The sequence below is a fragment of the Rhineura floridana genome, chromosome 18 (assembly GCF_030035675.1).
Source record: "Rhineura floridana isolate rRhiFlo1 chromosome 18, rRhiFlo1.hap2, whole genome shotgun sequence".
NCBI classification, from domain to species: domain Eukaryota; kingdom Metazoa; phylum Chordata; class Lepidosauria; order Squamata; family Rhineuridae; genus Rhineura; species Rhineura floridana.
The window spans coordinates 7,096,301-7,110,321 of record NC_084497.1 but is presented as its reverse complement, the minus strand read 5'-3'; the positions used below and the strand labels follow the sequence as shown (position 1 = coordinate 7,110,321).

General features: G+C 52.3%; 1 long non-coding RNA gene across 1 annotated transcript; it reads left to right on the top strand.

Moving 5' to 3' along the window:
- Positions 1-1,565: 1,565 nt before the first annotated feature.
- LOC133372355 (uncharacterized) lies at positions 1,566-4,335 on the top strand. Its single transcript, XR_009759479.1, has 3 exons — positions 1,566-1,681; positions 3,131-3,177; positions 3,783-4,335. It is a non-coding gene; the product is annotated as an uncharacterized LOC133372355 (long non-coding RNA).
- Positions 4,336-14,021: the final 9,686 nt, after the last annotated feature.

Genomic DNA, 14,021 nt, shown 5'->3' with positions numbered 1-14,021 from the left:
CCTGGGAGGCCAGAGTTCAAATTCCCCCACAGCCGTGAAGCTCACTGGGTGACCATGGGGGCCAGTCAGCGCCTCTCGGCCTAACCTACCTCACAGGGCTGTTGTGAGGATGCAGTGGACAGGCGGAGAACTATCCATCCCACCTTGAGCTCCTTGGAGGAAAGCCGGGATATTGATGCAGAAAGACAGAAAGCTCCAAGCAGGTGAGCTCTTGTCTCTTCACGAATGGAGCATCCACCTGCCTCCTGCCTCTGCACAGGCTATATTCTCCCTCTTAATAGGTTCCTTTGTTTTAATGTATTTTAAGCTTTGTTTTTATGATGCAGCCTAATATAACATTTGCCATTCGCTGCCTTTGCTCTGCCTTTCCCTTCTGTAATTGTAGTTGCATAAAATCCCCACCGGAGGGAGCCCTTTCCCTGCTTTGGCATTGTAGTCGCATAAATAAGCACCTTGCCCTGCTGTCATTGGAATTACATAAAATCCCCACCGGAGTGAGTCTTTTCCCTGTTTGGCCTTGTAGTTGCATAAAATCCCCACCGGAGGGAGCCCTTTCCCTGCTTTGGCATTGTAGTCGCATAAATACGCACCTTGCCCTGCTGTCATTGGAATTACATAAAATCCCCACCGGAGGGAGTCTTTTCCCTGTTTGGCCTTGTAGTTGCATAAAATCCCCACCGGAGGGAGCCCTTTCCCTGCTTTGGCATTGTAGTCGCATAAAATCACCGCCGGAGACGGCCCTTGCCCTACTGTCATTGTAGTTGCATAAGATCACCACCGGAGGGCACCCTTGCCCAAGTACAAGAACCCAACAAGGTTGGGGGGCGAGGGGCAGCGGGACTGAATTGTTGCGGACGGCAGGGAGGGTGCCCCGCATTGTAGTTCCGCGTCGTCTGCCAGATGACAGCTCGCAGGAGGGGAATGAGGGTGGCTCACAAGAACCAAGCAAGGTCGCCCGGGCGAGGCCTTGTCGGAGTGGCGCAAGCGCAACGGAAGCGACGAGCATGAGCAGCAACAGCCTTCTCAACTTAACTCTATGGGTATTCCCAGTCGCTTTAGGAGCGTCGCTGTCGGTGACGATAGAGCGGGGCTTGCTGGGAGTTGCAGTCTTCGTCCGGCGCGGCGCTGGGAGCTGTAGTCCTCCCGCCCTCTTTCGTCATGGCGCCAAGCGCATGCAACGCCGTCCAATGAGCGGACAGGGAAAAGGGAGCCGGTGCTTTTGCCAACAAGACCACACTTGCGTGTTCCTCTATGGAGCAGATTCCCGCTGCTTAGCAACCTGCGAGATACGATTGGGGGGCGAGGGGCAGCGGGACTGAATTGTTGCGGAGGGGAGGGAGGGTGCCCCCCACTGTAGTCCCGCGTCGTCTGCCAGATGACAGCTCGCAGAAGGGGAACGAGGGTGGCTCACAAGAAGCCAGCAAGTTCGCCCGGGCGCGGCCTTGTCAGAGTGGCGCAAGCGTCCCGGAAGTGTCGGGCGGGGACGCCCCAGCCTCCTCGCCTCTTGCTCTCTGTCCCTCCTCCCTCGCGGCGCACGGCGCATGCGCTCCTGCGGGCGGCGGCGGGGATGGCGGCGGTGGGCAGGGGGGATTTCGGGTCGGGGTCGCGGCTGGACCCCGCAGCGCTCATAGAGCAAGTCAAAGTACGGGTCGCCGTGGGCACCGCCCAGGAGCTGCTGCAGGTGAGGGAGGGCGGAGGAGCTCCCGCGTGCAAGCGCAGTCTACCTCCCACTCGCACATAGTCGTGGGCGGGAGGGGCTGTTGCTCCTTGCAGGGAGGACGGGCCGGGGAGAACAATTGAGAAGCGCTGACGTAAGTCCAAACGGAGCGCTCCCGCCTGGTAGGCTCAGATGCACCCCCCGTCCCCCCCGGCCTTGGGGGCTAGTCAGTGGCTCTCAGGCAAAACTACCTCACGGGGTTGCTGTGAGGACAACAGTCGTGGGCTAGAGGGGCTGTTGCTGCTTGCCGGGAGGAATGATGGGGAGAATAAGTGAGCACCGCGGACAAAAGTTGTGGCAACTTAATATATTTTGGGGTGGCTAAAAAACATGGCAAAGCAGCGAAAGTGCGCCCTCGTGTGGGGACAATTTTTAAAGCGCTTTGGGGGGATAAAAAGCTTGCCAAGACAGCGAAAGGGCGCCCTCGTGTGGGGACAGTTTTTAAAGCGCTTTGGGGGGATAACAACCTTGCCAAGGCAGGGAATGGCCCCCCGTGTCGCAGCCTTGAACAGGAAAGACCGCGTGTGTGGCTGAGTGTGGTGTCCGGATGCTTAACGGTTGACGTGCAGCTTGAAGCTTCTTTGGATGCGGACAGCCACTCAAACCGAGATCATGTTCAGGCCGAGCAGACGTCGGCAGGGCAGGGCTGTGGGTGGCAAATGCATCCCTCCAAATGGAGCCTTCCCTTTCAGAGACAGTCTGCCGCAGAATTGCCAAACTCTGGGGGCAAGAACGCAGGCAGAGCCGCTTTTGCAGATCCGGGCCGCTCTCCCTGGCGCTTTTGCCTCTCCCCGGGCTGCACACTCCCTGGCCCTTCTTCACAACCTCCTTGGCCACTTGTGCCTGGCCGGGTTGTGTCTGGATGGAGGATGCTTGGGGGAGGGTGTGTGGAAAATCAGCTACTGAGCGTCACTAGTCCTAGGTGGTGGAACGCTCTTCCAACAGAGATTCGGCAGGCACCCTCTCGCTTTTGACTGTCAGGAGTTTCTTGAGGACCCCTTCTGTAGACGTGTCTATGTTTTTAATCAGCCAGTCACTTTAATGCTTTTTTAAACTGTTTTTATTATGTTTTGTATTTTATTGTATAGATCATTCAAAAGTGAATCGGGCCTCTTTTCGGGTGGGAGGCAGAGATGGGGGGGGAGTTGTGTGTTTGTGTGTACAAGTGTGTGTGAGCGTGTTGGCTTTCTGGAGAGGGGAGGCATGGGAAGGGGGTTGGGGAAATAGTTCGCCCAACAAAAACTACGTTCTAGAAACTCATTAGTAAATGCTAATTCACGCAGACGTCATGCAAGAAGAAGAGTGCAACTCGGATCACATGACGTTTTGTTTGTGTGTTTTCCCCCCAAATAATAATAATAATAATAATAATAATAAAGATAACAACCACTTTTTTTGTTTTTTATTCCATAGGATGCAACTTACAAGGGGGCGGAGCCACGTCTCCCGCGACAGCGAAGGTTGGCTTAGCGACAGAGTCGTCTGAAGATACGATTGGAACGCCCTGCCGAGGGAGGGAGGGAGGTGGGCGTGGTTTCGAGCAGCAGAGAAAAAAATGGGAATTTGGTTTCTTTTCCACTTTTTTGCTGTTGTGAGGAAAATTGAATTTTAATTTCATTTCACATTTTATCATTTCAGTAAGGGTTTTTTAAAAAAGGACATTTAGTCAAAGCAAAACAACACCGCTTACTTAACGCGTTGAAAGAGACGAGACAAGAAGGCTTTGACCCTTGCCGTTTTAAACTCCCGGCATCCTTGGGGGTTGGAGATAAGGTGTTGCGCTGTGACGGCTTGATTTGGGGGGGGGGCTGGAAGAAGGGTGTAGGGCCAGGGGTGAGGAACCTTTGGCCCTCCAGAGGTGGCTGAACTACAACTCCCATCGTCCCTGGCTGTTGCTGATGCTTGCTGGGGCTGACGGGAGTTGTAGTTCAGCCACATCTGGAGGGCCAAAGGTTCCCTACATCTGGTGCAGGAGGTAGCTTATCAAGGCCCTCCTTCAAGGACTTTCCAAGCAATGCCAGAGTTGTACAGTTGATAACCTTTAAATTTCTTGGTTGCCTTTCAGACTACGGAGACCTCTGCCCGCAAGACGGAGGGTCACCCAGGTGCGATGCTAAGCATCTGAACAACAGCTCAACCCACCTCTGTAATGTCCCGGTAGAACTTACTTCCTGTATGACATTGTATTTATTTTATTTCTTGCATTTACATCCCAGTTTTCCTCCAAGGAGCTCAAGGTCGTGTACAGGGTTCTTCTCCCTCCCCCCCCCCATTTTATCTTCACAGCAACCCTGTGAGGTAGGTGAGGCTGAGAGTTAGTGACTGGCCCCCAAAGTCACCCAAAGAGCTTCATGGCTGGGTGGGGATCTGAACTCAGGTCTCCTAGGTCCTCATCCAGCGTGACTAAAGCCAACTAGATAGTTTGGGGCTAGCCAGCCCCTCTCTTTCTCCATCAGGCTAAACTACCTCACAGGGTTGTTGCGAAGACAAAACAGGTAGGGAAGAAAGTGTTTTAGCCACCTTGAGAGGAAAAAAGGTTAGAATATATATTTAGTACTCAGTCTGGGGTCCAGGAAATCCCCCAAAGTGCTTTTGGAATAAACTCACTTTGTACAATTCTACCGACGTCCAGTATTGTTGAGGGTTCGGGGTGTGTGTGTTGTATTTGCACATACAGAAAGCGGCCCAGCGCTTATTTATGGTGACACAGAGTTAAACCCTTAAGTGGGGACGGGGTGGGGGTGGGGACACGGTCAAACCACAGCTCATTCATTCTACGTCTGTGTTGGATCTTGGTAGGGGCATACAACCCCCCCTTTTTAAAAAAATCATCTTCCTTTGTTGAGTTACCAAGCAGCTTTGCAAACAAATGTCACTAATCTTCCTTTAAAAGAAACAAACCAACCCCGCCTTACCTGTCCAAATGTATTTCTCTTAGCAATGTGAAACTCAACCACTTTTCCTTTGAAAGCAGGGGTTTGGAGGGGGCAGGGATTGAGCCAGTTTTAAAAATGCTTTCCCGGCTAATCAGCTGGAGATGATCCTTCCTTGCCCCGGGCAACTAGGCCACATGGCTGTTTACAATACCGGTTATAAAGCCTTGGTTGCCCCTTTAAACCGTTGCCAACCCCTTGGGGTAGAGTCCTCCCTACTTAAAATGCCCTAACGGTAGAAGATGGGCCATAACTAGTGGCAGGAAGAGCCCAGAATCGCCTCCTGAAATTCAAACGTACTGGGAGGAAAAGTCTCCCCCGATACTCGGATCGGAGATTGCAAACTCTGTCTCTCTTGAATACGCAAAAGATATTGCCTTGGGAAATTTTTTTAAAGCAGAAGGGTCACCTAGGACGATTCGCTACACAAAACCACCGCCACCGGCGACAAACATGACAAAGAGACTTTGCACCTGGAGAGATTTTATCTCGCGCTATGGGTGGGAAAACACACACATACGCACACGTGAGAGAACACAACAGTGAATCAGAAGAGAGGGAGGATGGCAAAGGTCGTTCTGCTATGTCTGGACGCTCATGGGTTCCCCCATACCCCTTGTTTCATGCAAGGCTCCACTGAGCCTCTGGCCCTAAAATATGGCCCTATGAGTCCCCTCAGCCTCAGCAAAGGATGATGGGGGTTGTAGTCCAGCAACAGCTGGCGGGCCATCGTCGTTCCCCGCCTCGTTGCTCTAGAGCCCCGGCTGTCGACCCCCGCTGCCATTTCGGAGAAGGTTGTTTTCCTATGGGTTTGTTTAGAGAGAGATCTTTCCATCCCACCTTTCTCCCGGTATGGGACTGAAGGGCGGCATGCGTTTTATTTATTGTATCAATAAAATGCATAGATAACTGTAGGATTTGCAAGTGGTCGACCATCCAGGGAGAGGCCAGGCCAGACCTTTCAGCTAGCCACTTGCTGCCTCTCACTTCCAACCGCACCCTGAGGAGACAGGTGAGACTGTAGAATCTACTCATATAGAGCACCTGGAGCAGGTGTTTGGAGCCAAGGCCTCAACTATGACCTCTTGGGAGGCTTTTCACCAGCAGCCAGGGTGGCCTAGTTGGGAAGAGCTGTGGGTAGCAGAGCCAAAGGTTGCAAGTTCAAATCCCACAGTGAGATCTTTTCTTTTCTAGTGGCCGCCCAGGAGGTCTGGAGCCTCAAATATTAGTTCCGAAGAGTTCCTCCCAATGGCTGGTGTAGCACAGCAGGATGAGAGCTTGGCTTGGGAAGCCAGAGTTTGAGAGTTCAAATCCCCGCTTGTGCCTCCTGGGTCTGAAGGGCCAGCCAAAGATCACCCCACAGTGAGTGGCTCAGGGGTTACGTGCCCCGCCACCTGTGTAGCCCTGGGCAAGCTGCACAGTCCCCAGGAGCCCAGTTGCCCCCCAGCTGGCAGTTGTTGCGGACAAGGATGGGGGTGGCCTGTGCAGCCGTGGCAAGCTGAGCAGGTCCTGGCCAGCTGGGGAGGACAGCCTAAGTAACCTGGGAGCAATAGTCAAGCTCCCAGGTGAAAAAATCTTGGGACTTAGTCTCTTGGCACAAGAATACAGGCCGCCCCAGCCGCAAAACTCTACTTTTCCCCCCTCTTTGCTGCCCAAGGCTTCCCCCACCCATCCTTCCAACGACAGGGAGGGGGCACTTCGCCTTGGCAGGGAGGGGTGATCTTTGGCTGGCCCTTCAGACCCAGGAGGCACAAGTGGGGATTTGAACTCTCAAACTCTGGCTTCCCAAGCCAAGCTCTCATCCTGCTGTGCTACACCAGCCGTTGGGAGAATCTCTTCGGAACTAATATTTGAGGCGCCAGACCTCCTGGGCGGCCACTAGAAAAGAAAAGATCTCACTGTGGGATTTGAACTTGCAGCCTTTGGCTCTGCTACCCACAGCTCTTCCCAACTAGGCCACCCTGGCTGCTGGGAAAAGCCTCCCAGGAGGTCATAGTTGAGGCCTTGGCTCCAAACACCTGCTCCAGGTGCTCTATATGAGTAGATTCTACAGTCCCACCTGTCTGCCCAGAGTGTGATTGGAAGTGAGAGGCAGCAAGTGCCTTGCTTCAAAGTAAGCAAGCTCTGGCCTGGCCTCTCACTGGAAAGGAGACCTCCTAGGCATCATTGTTTGATGCGGCTGCATTTATTTATTGTCAGCCTTCTCATTTAGTTAGTTAGTTAGTTAGGTATTCGATTCATATCCCACCTTTTCTCCAAGAAGCCCACGGCGGCATACGTGGTTCTCCCCCTCCTCACTGAATCCCCAAAACAACTCCGTGAGGCAGAGTAAGCCGAGAGGCCCAAGGGCACCCACTGAGCTTCCTGGATGTGTGGAGATTCAAACCCCGGTCTCCCAGGTCGTAGTCCAACACTCTAACGGCTACACCACACTGGCTGAATTTGCAGAATTTCAGTCTCTGGAGAGGCAGGGCCCCCAACCTCAAGGGTCTTCAGTTTAACGGTGTGTGTCACTTCAGGTTGTTTTGGGTTACCAGAGATGAGATGCAGACAAGAGGTTTGCTTACAAAGAGTTAAAATTTATTGAGTAACTTACAAGCATACAGCCAAGTAGCCCAATAAAAGTGGAACAGCCGCACAGCTCTGCAGTAGCTGGCTGGGACTGAACACCCCATTGGGCACACGCAACACTTTTATAGTATTGAAGCTAGCATGTGGCATTGGCATGATTACATACAATATTGGCAGGGTTACATACACAAATGATATTTTTCATGCATTGAACATTACAGCATAACACCAATAACTGGTTATTTGACCTTCTCACAAGACATCTTCAAAAGCCAACTAATTGCTAGAAAACTATATGGAAACTCCCTGGCACTCCTTTGGCAAGCTATATGTTGGCCATATCTTCATCTCTATCTTTGCTAACAAGTAGTTGGCATACTATCTTTCTCTTGACCGTCCTTTGACTCGTCCATCCTGGCTTCACTAATAAGCACCTGCTCATTAATCTACCTTTTGGACTATAACCTAGGCTTAAATCATCTATAAAACACCTTACTGATAACATATTCTTGAATATATGCCTGATTGGGCTCCTTTGATGCCTCTCTCTTACTAACAAGGTACATTCCCAGCATTATACTGGGCAGGTCATCATGCCCTTTCCTAGCTTAAGTTTTCAGATGATTATGGAATGCAGGGGCCTGAAAGGGGAATACAAGCCTTCAGGTTCACTAGCAAATACATATTGAATCTATGCTTAACATAAGGCTCTAATATCTTGCTATAGGCCTCTACTTGCTTGCTGGAAATAACAGACTGGTACAGGGTACACACGGTGGTGCTTTTTCTTTCCAGTCGGTTGCCTCGTAAGAACTGGACGCAGGATGCCCAGGAGAGCATTAGATCCTTCTGTGAGCAGGGTAAACTAGAATTGCAGCTATTTACCAAAATTGTGGCAAAGACTTACGATCTAAACACTGTTCCTATGGAGATCAAAACTCAAACCTACCACCAACTGAAGTCCTTATGGGTCCTCCTCACCCCAGTGCTCCCAAGCGAGCCCTACTAGATGCAAAAACCAAACTTTAGAATGAATCTCTTGAAAACTTCACATCCAAGCCAGCGGGAAACATTTAAGCAAGGCCCACAGAGGAGAAGTTGATCTGCTAGCTGGGGTTTTATAGTCAAGACGCCTTAATCCCTCACACTTAGGGAGCTTACGTCCAATTTCATCCCCGCAACAACCCTAAGAGGTAGGTTAGGCTGAGAGACTATGACTGGCCCCCAAGGTCACCCAGGGAACTTCACGGCTGAGTGGGGATTTGAACCCTGGTCCCAATGCAACACTCGTGTAACCACTACACCACCACTGGCTTTCCTTAAGGACTACCTGAGCACTTACATCCCGGCCTGATCGCTGAGATGATCCGGAGGAGGGCTGTTAGCTGCCCTCCATGTTACAGAAGCTCAGCTGGCCTCAACCAGAAGTCGGGCACTGAGCGTCACTAGTCCTAGGTGGTGGAACGCTCTTCCAACAGAGGTTCGGCGGGCACCCTCTCGCTTTTGACTCTCAGGAGTTTCTTGAGGACCTTTTTCTGTAGACACGCCTATGTTTTTAATCAGCCAGTCACTTTAATGATTTTTTTCCAGTTTTTATTTTGTATTTTATCGTACAGAACATTGTACACCGCCACGTTATATCGTATGAGCTGGTAGCACGTAAACACTTTCACAACAAACAGACAAGCCAAAGTGAAGTGGCTCCCACCTGGCTCCTCTGGGAGGATTTGGTATGGTGCAGGGCTGTGAGTGGCATCCGTCTCCCTTGGGATCTGCAAGGAAAAGAGACCAACAGTGACGCTTGCAAGAGAGGGCGCGAAGATCTGGAAATACTGGGTTGCACTTCCAACCATCTAGGTCAGCAGTGCCTGTACTAACCGGCAGCAGCTGTCCAGGGTTTTAAGCAGGGAGTCTCTCCAGTCCACCTGGAGAGTCCAGAGATCAAACAAGGGACCTTCTGCACGCATGCAGATGCTCTGCACCTGAGCTATAGCATTAGCGCTCTAACCGTTCAACCCCTTCTAACCGTAAAAGCACAGGGAAGTGCATTTTAGTGTTGGCTTGCCCCCCCCCCCCCGCCCCAGAGTCCAAACACACAACATACAGTCTCATACCAGGGATATCGTGAGGAGGTGGTCTGGACTGATGTGCGGCATGGTTGGGCAAAGAGAGGGTGGGCTGCATTGACCGCACACAACTGGGAATGCCCCTGAGGCAAACAGAGGGGAAAATCTGGACCTACGACTGGCAAAGGGTCCCAAGTCATAGATGACTTTTCTATTTCAGGCCTGGGGACTTTTTCAGTCCCCATTGCCTTCTGGAGGCCACATGCAAGTGGTGTTCAGGGACAGAGGGAAGAGTGGGCGGAGCAAAGGGGATACAGATTACCTTTCACGGTAGCTTATTTTCTACACACCCTCCCCCAAGTATCCTCCATCCAGGCACAACCCGGCCAGGCACAAGTGGCCAAGGAGCTTGTGAAGAAGGGCCAGGGAGCGTGCGGGCCGGGGAGAAGCAAAAAGGCCAGGGAGAGCGGCCCGGATCTGCAAAAGCGGCTCTGCCTGCGTTCTTGCCCCCCGTGTTTGGCAATTCTGCGGCAGACCGTCTCTGAAAGGAAAGGATCCATTTGGAGGGATGCACAGCTTGGAAAAGTTACTTTTTTGAACTACAACTCCTATCAGCCCAATCCAGTGGCCATGCTGGCTGGGGCTGATGGGAGTTGTAGTTCAAAAAAGTAACTTTGCCAAGCTCTGCATTTGCCACCCACAGCCCTGCCCTGCCGACGTCTGCTCGGCCTGAACATGATCTCGGTTTGAATGGCTGTCCGCGTCCAAAGAAGCTTCAAGCTGCGCGTCAGCCGTTAAGCATCCAGACACCACACTCAGCCACGCGCACGGTCTCTCCTGTTCAAGGCTGCGACACGGGGGGACATTCCCTGCCTTGGCAAGGTTTTATTCCCTCAAAGCGCTTTAAAAATTGTCCCCACACGAGGGCGCCCTTTCGCTGCTTTGCCATGTTTTTTAGCCACCCCAAAATGTATTAAAAGTTGCCACAACTTTTGTCCGCGGTGCTCACTTATTCTCCCCATCATTCCTCCCGGCAAGCAGCAACAGCCCCTCCCGCCCACGACTATTGTCCTCACAGCAACCCCGTGAGGTAGTTTTGCCTGAGAGCCACTGACTAGCCCCCAAGGCCGGGGGGGACGGGGGGTGCATCCGAGCCTACCAGGCGGGGGCGCTCCGTTTGGACTGACGTCCGCGCTTCTCAATTGTTCTCCCCGGCCCGTCCTCCCTGCAAGGAGCAACAGCCCCTCCCGCCCACGACTGTGTGCGCGTGGGAGGTAGACTACGCTTGCACGCGGGAGCTCCTCCGCCCTCCCTCACCTGCAGCAGCTCCTGGGCGGTGGCCACGGCGATCTGTACTTTGACTTGCTCCATGAGCGCTGCGGGGTCCAGCCGCGACCCCGACCCGAAATCCCCCCTGCCCGCCGCCGCTATCCGCGCCGCCGCCCGCAGGAGCGCATGCGCCGTGCGGCACGAGGGAGGAGGGACAGAGAGCGAGAGGCAAGGCGAGGAGGCTGGGGCGTCCCAGATACTTCCGGGACGCTTGCGCCACTCTGACAAGGCCGCGCCCGGGCGAACTTGCTGGCTTCTTGTGAGCCACCCTCGTTCCCCTTCTGCGAGCTGTCATCTGGCAAACGACGCGGGACTACAGTGGGGGGCACCCTCCCTCCCCTCCGCAACAATTCAGTCCCGCTGCCCCTCGCCCCCCAATCGTATCTCGCAGGTTGCTAAGCAGCGGGAATCTGCTCCATAGAGGAACACGCAAGTGTGGTCTTGTTGACAAAAGCACCGGCTCCCTTTTCCCTGTCCGCTCATTGGACGGCGTTGCATGCGCTTGGCGCCATGACGAAAGAGGGCGGGAGGACTACAGCTCCCAGCGCCGCGCCGGACGAAGACTGCAACTCCCAGCAAGCCCCGCTCTATCGTCACCGACAGCGACGCTCCTAAAGCGACTGGGAATACCCATAGAGTTAAGTTGAGAAGGCTGTTGCTGCTCATGCTCGTCGCTTCCGTTGCGCTTGCGCCACTCCGACAAGGCCTCGCCCGGGCGACCTTGCTTGGTTCTTGTGAGCCACCCTCATTCCCCTCCTGCGAGCTGTCATCTGGCAGACGACGCGGAACTACAATGCGGGGCACCCTCCCTGCCGTCCGCAACAATTCAGTCCCGCTGCCCCTCGCCCCCCAACCTTGTTGGGTTCTTGTACTTGGGCAAGGGTGCCCTCCGGTGGTGATCTTATGCAACTACAATGACAGTAGGGCAAGGGCCGTCTCCGGCGGTGATTTTATGCGACTACAATGCCAAAGCAGGGAAAGGGCTCCCTCCGGTGGGGATTTTATGCAACTACAAGGCCAAACAGGGAAAAGACTCCCTCCGGTGGGGATTTTATGTAATTCCAATGACAGCAGGGCAAGGTGCGTATTTATGCGACTACAATGCCAAAGCAGGGAAAGGGCTCCCTCCGGTGGGGATTTTATGCAACTACAAGGCCAAACAGGGAAAAGACTCACTCCGGTGGGGATTTTATGTAATTCCAATGACAGCAGGGCAAGGTGCGTATTTATGCGACTACAATGCCAAAGCAGGGAAACGGCTCCCTCCGGTGGGGATTTTATGCAACTACAATTACAGAAGGGAAAGGCAGAGTAAAGGCAATGAAAGGCAAATGTCTATATATTAGGCAGCATCATAAAAACAAAGCTTAAAATACATTAAAACAAAGGAACCTATTAAGAGGGAGAATATAGCCTGTGCAGAGGCAGGAGGCAGGTGGATGCTCCATTCGTGAAGAGACAAGAGCTCACCTGCCTGGAGCTTTCTGTCTTTCTGCATCAATATCCCGGCTTTCCTCCAAGGAGCTCAAGGTGGGATGGATAGTTCTCCGCCTGTCCACTGCATCCTCACAACAGCCCTGCGAGGTAGGTTAGGCCGAGAGGTGCTGACTGGCCCCCATGGTCACCCAGTGAGCTTCACGGCTGTGGGGGAATTTGAACTCTGGTCTCCCAGGTCCTCATAGTCCGATCCCCTCACAGCTGTGCCACACTGCCTCGAGGGCTTTATATCGAGGGCGCTCCAAGGTTTCCTAGTGCACTTCCCGAAAGAGTAATCTGTCATTTTTTTGCAAGGAGTAAAAATGGAAAGTTGGAAGAGGGTGGAGACAGCCACTTTTACAAGCACTAGGACAGGCAGGACATATTACATCAAACACAACATCACCTGCAGGTCCTGCGATATGGTTTATGTCATTGAATGCAAAAGACCAGGATGTCAACTGACCTACGCACGAGCTTCAGGAACCACAAGTCGGCAATTTTGACCAAAAAAGTGGAGCAACCAGTTGCAAAGCATTTTAACATAGAGGGTCACAGCCTGTTGGACTTTTCCATTACAGCGATAGAGATGCCAGCAGATCCAGCAGCATTGACCAAAAGGGAGAACTTTTGAATTTACTCTCTGGACACATTGGCACCACATGGCCTGAACCTGGAGGACAGTACCACCAGTACTTAGCTTCTGAAAGGAAGCCCCTCTGAGCATTCCATCCTCAAAGCTCTATAACTGCCACCTTGGTAACAGCATTTGTATGTTGGCAGCTGATGAAGGTGGAAGCTGAAATGTTTTGTTAATACAATAAAAACCTCTGTTTGGTTAATCACAATTATGTTTATATATATATTTTAGGTGATTAACGGAATCCTTATAGGGATCCAGAGCAAGCTTGAGTGAAGTTCTGTTTGTTGCTTTCAAAACTGTATTATCTATCTATCTATCTATATGAAAAATGGAAATGGACTGCTTTCAAGTCGATCCCGACTTACGGCAACCCTATGAATAGGGCTTTCATGGTAAACAGTATCCAGAGGGAGTTTCCCATTGCCTCCCTCTGAGGCTAGTCCTCCCCAGCTGGCCAGGGCCTGCTCAGCTTGCCACAGCTGCACAAGCCAGCCCGTTCCTTTTCCGCAACTGCCAGCTGGGGGCCATCATGGCCTCTTGGCCTCTCTGCACTGTGTGAAGAAATCCTCTTTTCTCTGTCCTGAATCTTCCAACATGCAGCTTTATTGGATGACAACCTCCCCCAAAAAAACTGGATTCTAGCATGAGTGAAAACAAGCGATCCTTCTTCACAACAGGCACACTTTTACACACCTTTTGAAAATGGAACAGCAACTCTCCACCCCTGCGATCCCCCCCAGGACTGGCACTCAGAGGCATTTACTGCCTCTGACAGTGGAAGGAGAAGATAGCCATTTTGGCTAGTAGCCCTTCCTAGCCTTATCCTTCAACAGCTAAAATACAGGGGCTGTAATGCCCATTTTGTTGTTCTGGGCTGCCTTCAAGTCAATCCCGACTTATGGTGACCCTATGAACAGGGTTTTCATGGTAAGAGATATTCAGGGGTGGTTCGCCATTGCCTTCCTCTGAGGCTGAGAGGCAGTGACTGGCCCAAGGTCACCCAGAGCTGTGTGGGGATTCCAACCCTGGTCTCCCACGTCATAGTCCAGCACTTTAACCACTACACCACACTGGCTCTCTACACACCTTTTCAACACCATAATTTTAATCACCGTAATTGTATACACCTCTGTCATGCCCGCCTTACCCACCTTTCCTCTAGACTACAACGCCCAAAATGTTGCCAACTTTCCACATAGTTGCTCCAACCCACAGAGTGCCCTCTTCTGAACCTTTTCCAGCTCCAAAAGATTCTTCTTGAGGTGAGGCAACCAGAACTGTACAAG